Source organism: Triticum dicoccoides, chromosome 6A (genome assembly GCF_002162155.2).
Source record: "Triticum dicoccoides isolate Atlit2015 ecotype Zavitan chromosome 6A, WEW_v2.0, whole genome shotgun sequence".
Taxonomy (NCBI): domain Eukaryota; kingdom Viridiplantae; phylum Streptophyta; class Magnoliopsida; order Poales; family Poaceae; genus Triticum; species Triticum dicoccoides.
Genome location: NC_041390.1, coordinates 135,634,243 through 135,646,181, shown reverse-complemented (window position 1 = coordinate 135,646,181; position 11,939 = coordinate 135,634,243). Strand labels below are relative to the sequence as shown.

The window sequence follows — 11,939 nt, the reverse complement described above, 5'->3', positions numbered from 1 at the left end:
GGGGGGACAAGCTGATGTTAGATCAAACCGGGTCAAATCGACGGCTAACTGGGTAGATTCAAGCGTCTCAGAAAGTAATAAGGGTATGCATTTGATTGCTCGCAGCAACGAACAAGGAACTCCTAGAAGTATCCAGGCGCAAATAGTTTAGGGCTTCCGTACCACCGAGAGAAGAACTCGCCTGGACGGATCTCCTGTCCGCTCCACTCCACGCTAAGGCAGTGGGCGGCGCGGCGCGGCTCGGCTGGAAAGGAATCTCGGGCGCTTCTTCTACGGCGCCGGCGGAGAGACGATTTGGCGACCGCCTGAGTCGGGAGTCGGCCACGGTAGGGGGGATTGGGGCCGCTGGGAGGCATATATTGGTCAGGGACTCGGGAGCAAGGTGTGGACCTACACCGTCCGTCCGATCAAGAGCCGGTTTCCAGATCAACCACCTACAGGCTATACAGTCAGGGACGGACACGGGCAGATAGGCCGAGGCCAACCACATGTCCAAATCCGAAGAAAACCCTTGTTTGAGAATCCAAAAAATATATTACTACTTGTGCGTCTTAAAATGTATTCCCTCTTGTAAACTAATACTGGCAAAAAATGCCCGTACGTTGCACCGAGTATAAAATAAATCTCATAGTTCATATAGTATTTAAATGTTTACCTATCATGATGAATAATAAGATTTTCCAATTAAATTGCTTGTGAAACTCATAAATATCCACTTTATGAAGATTTCATTGTATTTCAAAAGCTTGTAATCTTTTTTCTACTAATAAAACCTACTTCTTCAACTCGCTTTAAAGAAGTTGAATTGTGTGTAATAAGTTGTTCTTATTTAACAACCCTATGTAAAAGTAATTACAATCTAACCATTTATCGATCAGCGGGCACTGCTTCGATGCGAAAGTAATTGTGCATCATTGGCATACCTGTAACAGTTTCAAACAAATCATATCTTCATCCCTATATCTCACAATCCCTATTAACATTAATTCATATTTATGCTTTCGCATTTCAAAAATATGATGACCAGAAAGTAAAGAATTTACAATACTTGCGACATTTTTGTTGTGCCGTCAACAGTAGGAGCACACTCTTCATGCCAACATGACTGATGACCCACAAGTATAGGGGATATATCGTAGTCCTTTCGATAAGTAAGAGTGTCGAACCCAACGAGGAGCAGAAGGAAATGATAAGCGGTTTTCAGCAAGGTATTCTCTGCAAGTACTGAAATAAGTGGTAACAGATAGTTTTGTGATAGGATAATTTGTAATGAGCAACAAGTAACAAAAGTAAATAAAGTGCAGCAAGGTGGCTCAATCCTTTTTGTAGCAAAGGACAAGCCTGGATAAACTCTTGTATACAGAAAAGCGCTCCCGAGGACACATCGGAATATCGTCAAGCTAGTTTTCATCATGCTCATATGATTCGCGTTCGGTACTTTGATAATTTGGTATGTGGGTGGGCAGGTGCTTGGGTACTGCCCTTACTTGGACAAGCATCTCATTTATGATTAACCTCTCTTGCAAGCATCCGCAACTACAACAAAAGTATTAAGGTAAACCTAACCATAGCATAAAACATATGGATCCAAATCAGCCCCTTACGAAGCAACGCATAAACTAGGGTTTAACCTTCTGTCACTCTAGCAACCCATCATCTACTTATTACTCCCTAATGCATTCCTCTAGGCCCAAACAATGGTGAAGTGTCATGTAGTCGACGTTCACATAACACCACTAGAGGAGAGACAACATACATCTCATCAAAATATCGAACGAATACCAAATTCACATGACTACTAATAGCAAGACTTCTTCCATGTCCTTAGGAACAAAAGTAACTACTCACAAAGCATAAACATGTTCATAATCAGAGGGGTATTAATATGCATATAGGATCTGAACATATGATCTTTCACCAATTAAACCAACTAGCATCAACTATAAGGAGTAATTAACACTACTAGCAACCTACTAGCACCAATCTCGGTCTTGGAGGCAAGAATTGGATACAAGAGATGAACTAGGGTTTTGAGAGGAGATGGTGCTGATGAAGATGTTGATGGAGATTGCCCTCTCCCGATGAGAGGAGCGTTGGTGATGATGATTTCCCCCTCCGGGAGGGAAGTTTTCCTGACAGAACAGCTCCGCCAAAGCCCTAGATTGGTTCCGCCAAGGTTCCGTCTCGTGGCGGCAGAGTTTCGTTCGAGAAGATGGCTTCTTATTTTTTTCGCATCGAAAGACTTCATATAGCAGAACATGGTCACCGGAGGGCCACCAGGGGGCCCACGAGGTAGGGGGCGTGCCCAGGGGGTAGGGCGCGCGCCCCCACCCTCGTGGGCAAGGTGTGGCCCCCTGGTGAAGTTCTTGCTCTCAGTATTTTTTATATATTTGAAAAACGTCTTCCGTGGAGTTTCAAGACTTTTGGAACTGTGCAGAATAGGTCTCTAATATTTGCTCGTTTTCCAGCCCAGAATCCCTGCTGCCGGCATTCTCCCTCTTTATGTAAACCTTGTAAAATAAGAGAGAATAGGCATAAGTATTGTGACATAATGTGTAATAACAGCCCATAATGTAATAAATATCGATATAAAAGCATGATGCAAAATAGACGTATCAACTCCCCCAAGCTTAGACCTCGCTTGTCCTCAAGCGAAAAGCCGAAATCAAAAAATATGTCCACATGTTTAGAGATAGAGGTGTCGATAAGAATAAAATACGGACATGAGGGCATCATGATCATTCTTAGAACAACAACTTATATAATTCTTGTCATATGATTTCTTATGCTAGAGTAATAATTCAATGACAACTTCAAGTATGAATCGTAAACTTCATTGAAAACTAACAAACTATAATCTCAGTCATTGGAGCAATTGCAATTTATCATAACATAGGAAAGAGTCAACATATAAGAGCTTTTCAGCAAGTCCACATACTCAACTATCATATAGTCTTTCACAATTGCTGACACTCACGCAATACTTATGGGTATGGAGTTTTAATCGGACACAGAGAAAGATAGGGGCTTATAGTTTTGCCTCCCAACGTTTTACCTCAAGGGTAATGTCAACAATAATAGTTCATGAACACTCACATCCAATTAGCCATATATACCAGGATCTTTCCAACATACTATGCTTGCCAAAGGATAAAATGTAAAAAGGAAGGGTGAAGATCACCATGACTCTTATGCAAGGTAGGAGATAAAAGTAAAAGATAGACCCTTCGCAGAGGGAAGCAGAGGTTGTCATGCGCTTTTATGGTTGGATGCACAAAATCTTAATGCGAAAGAACATCACTTTATATTGCCACTTGTGATATGGACCTTTATTATGCAGTATGTCGCTTTTATTTCTTCCATATCACACGATCGTATAAAGCTTATTTTCTCCCACACTAATAAGTCATACATATTTAGAGAGCAATTTTTATTGCTTGCACCGATGAAAACTTAATTGGAGGATCTTACTCAATCCATAGGTAGGTGTGGTGGACTCTCATGGAAAGACTGGTTTAAGGGTATTTGGAAGCACAAGTAGTATCTCTACTTGGTGCAATAAATTTGGCTAGCATGAGGGGGAAAGGCAAGCTTAACATGTTTGAGGATCCAAGACAATAAAATTTATCTCAGATGTAAGAAAACATAACCCATTACGTTGTCTTCCTTGTCCAACGTCAACTCTTTAGCATGTCATATTTTAATGAGTGCTCACAATCATAAAAGATGTCCAAGATAGTATATCTATATGTGAATACCTTCCTTTCTTTATTACTTCCTATTAATTGCAACGATGACCAAAACTATGTTTGTCAACTCTCAACAACTTTTATTCATCATACTTTTCTATGTGAGCTCATTACTCTAAGATCCATATGATCTCTTTGTTTCTTTTTATTTCTTTCTCTTTTATTTTATTCACTTAGGATCATGGCAAAATAATCAAGCCCTTGACTCAAACTAATCTTTATTATATATAGCTCACGGACTCGATTACACAGAAGGATAATAAAGCAAAACTTGCAACTAGATCATACTAAGAACTTTTATTCTACTAGATCAAGATTTTACCAAAAGGATCGAACTAAGAAAAACGGTAAAGATAAAAGTGATGGTGATACGATACCGGGGCACTCCCCCAAGCTTGGCAGTTGCCAAGGGGGGTGCCCATACCAGATACTCAATTCTTCTTTGTTGGTGGAGACGGTGGTGATTTGGTTGATGGCGTAGGTTTCTTCCTTAATTTGCGCTTGAGTATACAATTTTGGTCCCTTAGGTCCTCGATCTCCTGCTCCAGGCTCAGTATCTTTTTGCATAGTTCCTGTTTGTTTTCCTGCAAGAGGCGAAAAGGGATATGATGTCTACTACACAACCTTCTTCTTGTAGACGTTGTTGGGCCTCCAAGTGCAGATGTTTGTAGGACAGTAGCAAATTTCCCTCAAGTGGATGACCTAAGGTTTATCAATCCGTAGGAGGCATAGGATGAAGATGGTCTCTCTCAAGCAACCCTGCAACCAAATAACGAAGAGTCTCTTGTGTCCCCAACACACCCAATACAATGGTAAATTGTATAGGTGCACTAGTTCGGCGAAGAGATGGTGATACAAGTGGTATATGGATAGTAGATAATAGTTTTTGTAATCTGAAAATATAAAAACAGCAAGGTAACTAATGATAAAAGTGAGCGTAAACGGTATTGCAATGCTAGGAAACAAGGCCTAGGGTTCATACTTTCGCTAGTGTAAGTTCCCTCAACAATACTAACATAATTGGATCACATAACTATCCCTCAACATGCAACAAAGAGTCACTCCAAAGTCACTAATAGCGGAGACGAATGAAGAGATTATGGTAGGGTACGAAACCACCTCAAAGTTATTCTTTCCAATCAATCTGTTGGGCTATTCCTATAAGTGTCACAAACAGCCCTAGAGTTCGTACTAGAATAACACCTTAAGACCCAAATCAACCAAAACCCTAATGTCACCTAGATACTCCAATGTCACCTCAAGTATCCGTGGGTATGATTATACGATATGCATCACACAATCTCAGATTCATCTATTCAACCAACACAAAGGACCTCAAAGAGTGCCCCAAAGTTCTACCGGAGAATCACGACGAAAATGTGTACCAACCCCTATGCATAGGTTCATGGGCGGAACTCGCAAGTTGATCACCAAAACATACATCAAGTGAATCACGTGGTATCCCATTGTCACCACAGATACGAACGGCAAGACATACATCAAGTGTTCTCAAATCTATAAAGACTCAATCCGATAAGATAACTTCAGAAGGGAAACTCAATTAAGAGAGTAGAGGGGGGAAGAAACATCATAGGATCCAAATATAATAGCAAAGCTCGCGATACATCAAGATCGTATCAACTCAAGAACACGAGAGAGAGATCAAACACATAGCTACTGGTACATACCCTCAGCCCCGAGGGAGAACTACTCCCTCCTCGTCATGCAGAGCACCGGGATGATGAAGATGGCCACCAGAGAGGGATTGCCCCCTTCGGTAGGGTGCCAGAACGGGTCTAGATTGGTTTTTGGTGGCTACGGAGGCTTCTGGCGGCGGAACTCCCGATCTATTGTCTCTTCTGGAAGTTTTAGGATACGTAGGTATATATGGGTGAAAGATGTTGGGTAACATAGTAATTTCAAAAAAATTCCTACGCACACGCAAGATCATGGTGATGCATAGCAACGAGAGGGGAGAGTGTGATCTACGTACCCTTGTAGATCGACAACGGAAGCATTAGCACAACATGGTTGATGTAGTCGTACGTCTTCACGGCCCGACCGATCAAGCACCGAAACTACGGCACCTCCGAGTTCTAGCACACGTTCAGCTCGATGACGATCCCCGGACTCCGATCCAGCAAAGTGTCGGGGAAGAGTTCCGTCAGCACGATGGCATGGTGACGATCTTGATGTACTACCGTCGCAGGGCTTCGCCAAAGCACCGCTACAATATTATCGAGGACTATGGTGGAAGGGGGCACCGCACATGGCTAAGAATATGATCACGTGGATCAACTTGTGTGTCTAGGGGTGCTCCCTGCCTCCGTATATAAAGGTTCAAAGGGGGGGGGGCGGCCAGGAGAGGGCGCGCCAGGAGGAGTCCTACTCCCTCCGGGAGTAGGATTCCCCCCTTTCCTAGTTGGAATAGGATTCGGGAGGGGGAAAGAGGAGAGAGAGAAGGAAGGGGGGCGCCGGCCCCCTCTCCTTGTCCTATTCGGACTAGGGGGGAGGGGCGCGCGGCCCAGCCCTGGCCACCTCTCCTCTCTTCCACTAAAGCCCACTAAGGCCCATATACCTCCCGGGGGGGTTCCGGTAACCTCCCGGGACTCCGGTAAAATCCCGATTTCACCCGGAACACTTCCGATATCCAAATATAGGCTTCCAATATATCAATCTTTATGTCTCGACCATTTCGAGACTCCTCGTCATGTCCGTGATCACATCCGGGACTCCGAACAAACTTCGGTACATCAAAATGCATAAACTCATAATAAAACTGTCATCAAAACCTTAAGCGTGCGGACCCTACGGGTTCGAGAACAATGTAGACATGACCGAGACACGTCTCCGGTCAATAACCAATAGCGGAACATGGATGCTCATATTGGCTCCTACATATTCTACGAAGATCTTTTATCGTTCAGACCGCATAACAACATATGTTGTTCCCTTTGTCGTCGGTATGTTACTTGCCCGAGATTCGATCGTTGGTATCTCAATACCTAGTTCAATCTCGTTACCGGCAAGTCTCTCTACTCGTTCCGTAATACATTATCTCACAACTAACTCATTAGTTGCAATGCTTGCAAGGCTTATGTGATGTGCATTACCGAGAGGGCCCAGAGATACCTCTCCGACAATCGGAGTGACAAATCCTAATCTCGAAATACGCCAACCCAACATGTACCTTTGGAGACACCTGTAGAGCACCTTTATAATCACCCATTTACGTTGTGACGTTTGGTAGCACACAAAGTGTTCCTCTGGCAAACGGGAGTTGCATAATCTCATACTCATAGGAACATGTATAAGTCATGAAGAAAGCAATAGCAACATACTAAACGATCGGGTGCTAAGCTAATGGAATGGGTCATGTCAATCAGATCATTCACCTAATGATGTGATCCCGTTAATCAAATAACAACTCTTTGTCTATGGTTAGGAAACATAACCATATTTGATCAACGAGCTAGTCTAGTAGAGGCATACTAGTGACACTCTGTTTGTCTATGTATTCACACATGTATTATGTTTCCGGTTAATACAATTCTAGCATGAATAATAAACATTTATCATGATATAAGGAAAGGAAATAAATAATAACTTTATTATTACCTCTAGGGCATATTTCCTTCAGTCTCCCACTTGCACTAGAGTCAATAATCTAGATTACACAGTAATGATTCTAACACCCATGGAGCCTTGGTGCTGATCATGTTTTTCTCGTGGAAGAGGCTTAGTCAACGGGTCTGCAACATTTAGATCCGTATGTATCTTGCAAATCTCTATGTCTCCCACCTGGACTAGATCCCGGATGGATTTGAAGCGTCTCTTGATGTGCTTGGTTCTCTTGTGAAATCTGGATTCCTTTGCCAAGGCAATTGCACCAGTATTGTCACAAAAGATTTTCATTGGACCCGATGCACTAGGTATGACACCTAGATCGGACATGAACTCCTTCATCTAGACTCCTTCATTTGCTACTTCCGAAGCAGCTATGTATTCTGCTTCACACGTAGATCCCGCCACGACGCTTTGTTTAGAACTGCACCAACTGACAGCTCCACCGTTTAATGTAAACACGTATCCGGTTTGCGATTTAGAATCGTCCAGATCAGTGTCAAAGCTTGCATCGACGTAACCATTTACAATTAGCTCTTTGTCACCTCCATTAACGAGAAACATATCCTTAGTCCTTTCAGGTATTTCAGGATGTTCTTGACCGCTGTCCAGTGATCCACTCCTGGATTACTTTGGTACCTCCCTGCTAGACTTATAACAAGGCACACATCAGGTCTGGTACACAGCATTGCATACATGATAAAGCCTATGGCTGAAGCATAGGGAACATCTTTCATTTTCTCTCTATCTTCTGCAGTGGTCGGGCATTGAGTCTGACTCAACTTCACACCTTGTAACACAGGCAAGAACCCTTTCTTTGCTTGATCCATTTTGAACTTCTTCAAAACTTTGTCAAGGTATGTGCTTTGTGAAAGTCCAATTAAGCGTCTTGATCTATCTCTATAGATCTTAATGCCTAATATGTAAGCAGCTTCATCGAGGTCTTTCATTGAAAAACTCTTATTCAAGTATCCCTTTATGCTATCCAGAAATTCTATATCATTTCCAATTAGTAATATGTCATCCACATATAATATCAGAAATGCTACAGAGCTCCCACTCACTTTCTTGTAAATACAGGCTTCTCCAAAAGTCTATATAAAACCAAATGCTTTGATCACACTATCAAAGCGTTTATTCCAACTCCGAGAGGCTTGCACCAGTCCATAAATGGATCGCTGGAGCTTGCACACTTTGTTAGCTCCCTTTGGATCGACAAAACCTTCTGGTTGCATCATATACAACTCTTCTTCCAGAAATCCATTCAGGAATGCAGTTTTGACATCCATCTGCCAAATTTCATAATCATAAAATGCGGCAATTGCTAACATAATTCGGACAGACTTAAGCATCGCTACGGGTGAGAAGGTCTCATCGTAGTCAATCCCTTGAACTTGTCGAAAACCTTTTGCGACAAGTCGAGCTTTGTAGACATTAATATTACCGTCAGCATCGGTCTTCTTCTTGAAGATCCATTTATTCTCAATTGCTTGCCGATCATTGGGCAAGTCAACCAAAGTCCATACTTTGTTCTCATACATGGATCCCATCTCAGATTTCATGGCTTCAAGCCATTTTGCGGAATCTGGGCTCACCATCGCTTCTTCATAGTTCCTAGGTTCATCATGATCTAGTAGCATGACTTCCAGAACAGGATTACTGTACCACTCTGGCGCAGATCTCACTCTGGTTGATCTACGAGGTTCAGTAGTATCTTGTTCTGAAGTTTCATGATCATTATCATTAGCTTCTTCACTAATTGGTGTAGGTGTCACAGAAATAGGTTTCTGTGATGTACTACTTTCCAATAAGGGAGTAGGTACAGTTACCTCGTCAAGTTCTACTTTCCTCCCACTCACTTCTTTCGAGAGAAACTCCTTCTCCAGAAAGTTTCTGAATTTAGCAACAAAAGTCTTGCCTTCGGATCTGTGATAGAAGGTGTATCCAATAGTTTCTTTTGGATATCCTATGAAGACACGTTTCTCTGATTTGGGTTCGAGCTTATCAGGTTGAAGCTTTTTCACATAAGCATCGCAGCCCCAAACTTTCAGAAACGACAACTTTGGTTTCTTGCCAAACCACAGTTCATAAGGCGTCGTCTCAACGAATTTTGATGGTGCCCTATTTAACGTGAATGCAGCCGTCTCTAGAGCATATCCCCAAAACGATAGCGGTAAATCAGTAAGAGACATCATAGATCGTACCATATCTAGTAAAGTGCGATTACGACGTTCGGGCACACCATTATGCTGTGGTGTTCCGGGTGGCGTGAGTTGCGAAACTATTCCACATTGTTTCAAATGTACACCAAACTCGTAACTCAAATATTCTCCTCCATGATCAGATCGTAGGAATTTTATTTTCTTGTTACGATGATTTTCAACTTCACTCTGAAATTCTTTGAACTTTTCAAACGTTTCAGACTTGTGTTTCACTAAGTAGATATACCCATATCTGCTTAAGTCATCTGTGAAGGTGAGAAAATAACGATATCCGCCACGAGCCTCAACATTCATTGGACCACATACATCTGTATGTATGATTTCTAACAAATCTGTTGCTCTCTCCATAGTACCGGAGAACGGTGTTTTTGTCATCTTACCCATAAGGCACGGTTCGCAAGTACCAAGTGATTCATAATCAAGTGGTTCCAAAAGCCCATCAGTATGGAGCTTCTTCATGCGCTTTATACCGATATGACCTAAACGGCAGTGCCACAAATAAGTTGCACTATCATTATCAACTCTGCATCTTTTGGTTTCAACACTATGAATATGTGTGTCACTACTATCGAGATTTAATAAGAATAGACCACTCTTTAAGGGTGCATGACCATAAAAGATATTACTCATGTAAATAGAACAACCATTATTCTCTGATTTAAATGAATAACCGTCTCGCATCAAACAAGATCCAGATATAATGTTCATGCTTAACGCTGGCACCAAATAACAATTATTTAGGTCTAATATTAATCCCGAAGGTAGATGTAGAGGTAGCGTGCTGACTGCGATCACATCGACTTTGGAACCGTTTCCCACGCGCATCGTCACCTCGTCCTTAGCCAATCTTAGCTTAATCCGTAGTCCCTGTTTCGAGTTGCAAATATTAGCAACAGAACCAGTATCAAATACCCAGGTGCTACTGCAAGCATTAGTAAGGTACACATCAATAACATGTATATCACATATACCTTTGTTCACCTTGCCATCCTTCTTATCTGCCAAATACTTGAGGCAGTTCCGCTTCCAGTGACCAGTCTGCTTGCAGTAGAAGCACTCAGTTTCAGGCTTAGGTCCAGGTTTGGGTTTCTTCTCTTGAGCAGCAACTTGCTTGCTGTTCTTTTTGAAGTTCCCCTTCTTCTTCCCTTTGCCCTTTTTCTTGAAACTAGTGGTCTTGTTGACCATCAACACTTGATGCTCCTTCTTGATTTCTACCTCCGCAGCTTTCAGCATTGCGAAGAGCTCGGGAATAGTTTTATTCATCCCTTGCATATTATAGTTCATCACGAAGCTTTTGTAGCTTGGTGGCAGTGATTGGAGAATTCTGTCAATGACACAATCATCTGGAAGATTAATTCCCAATTGAATCAAGTGATTATTATACCCAGACATTTTGAGTATATGCTCACTGACAGAACTGTTCTCCTCCATCTTGCAGCTATAGAACTTATTGGAGACTTCATATCTCTCAATCCGGGCATTTGCTTGAAATATTAACTTCAACTCCTGGAACATCTCATATGCTCCATGACGTTCAAAACGTCGTTGAAGTCCCGATTCTAAGCCGTAAAGCATGGCACACTGAACTATCGAGTAGTCATCAGCTTTGCTCTGCCAGACGTTCATAACATCTGGTGTTGCTCCAGCAGCAGGCCTGGCACCCAGCGGTGCTTCCAGGACGTAATTCTTCTGTGCAGCAATGAGGATAATCCTCAAGTTACGGACCCAGTCCGTGTAATTGCTACCATCATCTTTCAACTTTGCTTTCTCAAGGAACGCATTAAAATTCAACGGAACAACAACACGGGCCATCTATCTACAATCAAACATAAATAAGCAAGATACTATCAGGTACTAAGTTCATGATAAATTTAGGTTCAATTAATCATATTACTTAAGAACTCCCACTTAGATAGACATCCCTCTAATCCTCTAAGTGATTACGTGATCCAAATCAACTAAACCATGTCCGATCATCACGTGAGATGGAGTAGTTTCATTGGTGAACATCGCTATGTTGATCATATCTGCTATATGATTCACGCTCGACCTTTCAGTCTCCGTGTTCCGAGGTCATATCTGTATATGCTTGGCTCGTCAAGTATAACCTGAGTATTCCGTGTGTGCAACTGTCTTGCACCCGTTGTATTTGAACGTAGAGCCTATCACACCCGATCATCACGTGGTGTCTCAGCACTAAGATCTTTCGCAACGGTGCATACTCAGGGAGAACACTTCTTGATAATTTAGTGAGAGATCATCTTATAATGCTACCGTCAATCAAAGCAAGATAAGATGCATAAAGGATAAACATCACATGCAATCAATATAAGTGATATGATAT

The 11,939-nt window shown here is 42.1% G+C and overlaps 1 protein-coding gene across 1 annotated transcript in view; it reads right to left on the bottom strand.

Annotated features, from left to right (window-relative positions):
• Positions 1 to 338, bottom strand: part of LOC119316269 (protein RRC1-like) — an 8,900-nt gene extending 8,562 nt beyond the window's left edge. Inside the window, exon 1 of the mRNA XM_037590577.1 lies at positions 163 to 338. The gene's annotated coding sequence lies outside the window, so the exon portion shown is untranslated. The remainder of the gene's footprint in view (positions 1 to 162) is intronic.
• Between the last annotated feature and the right edge of the window lie 11,601 nt (positions 339 to 11,939).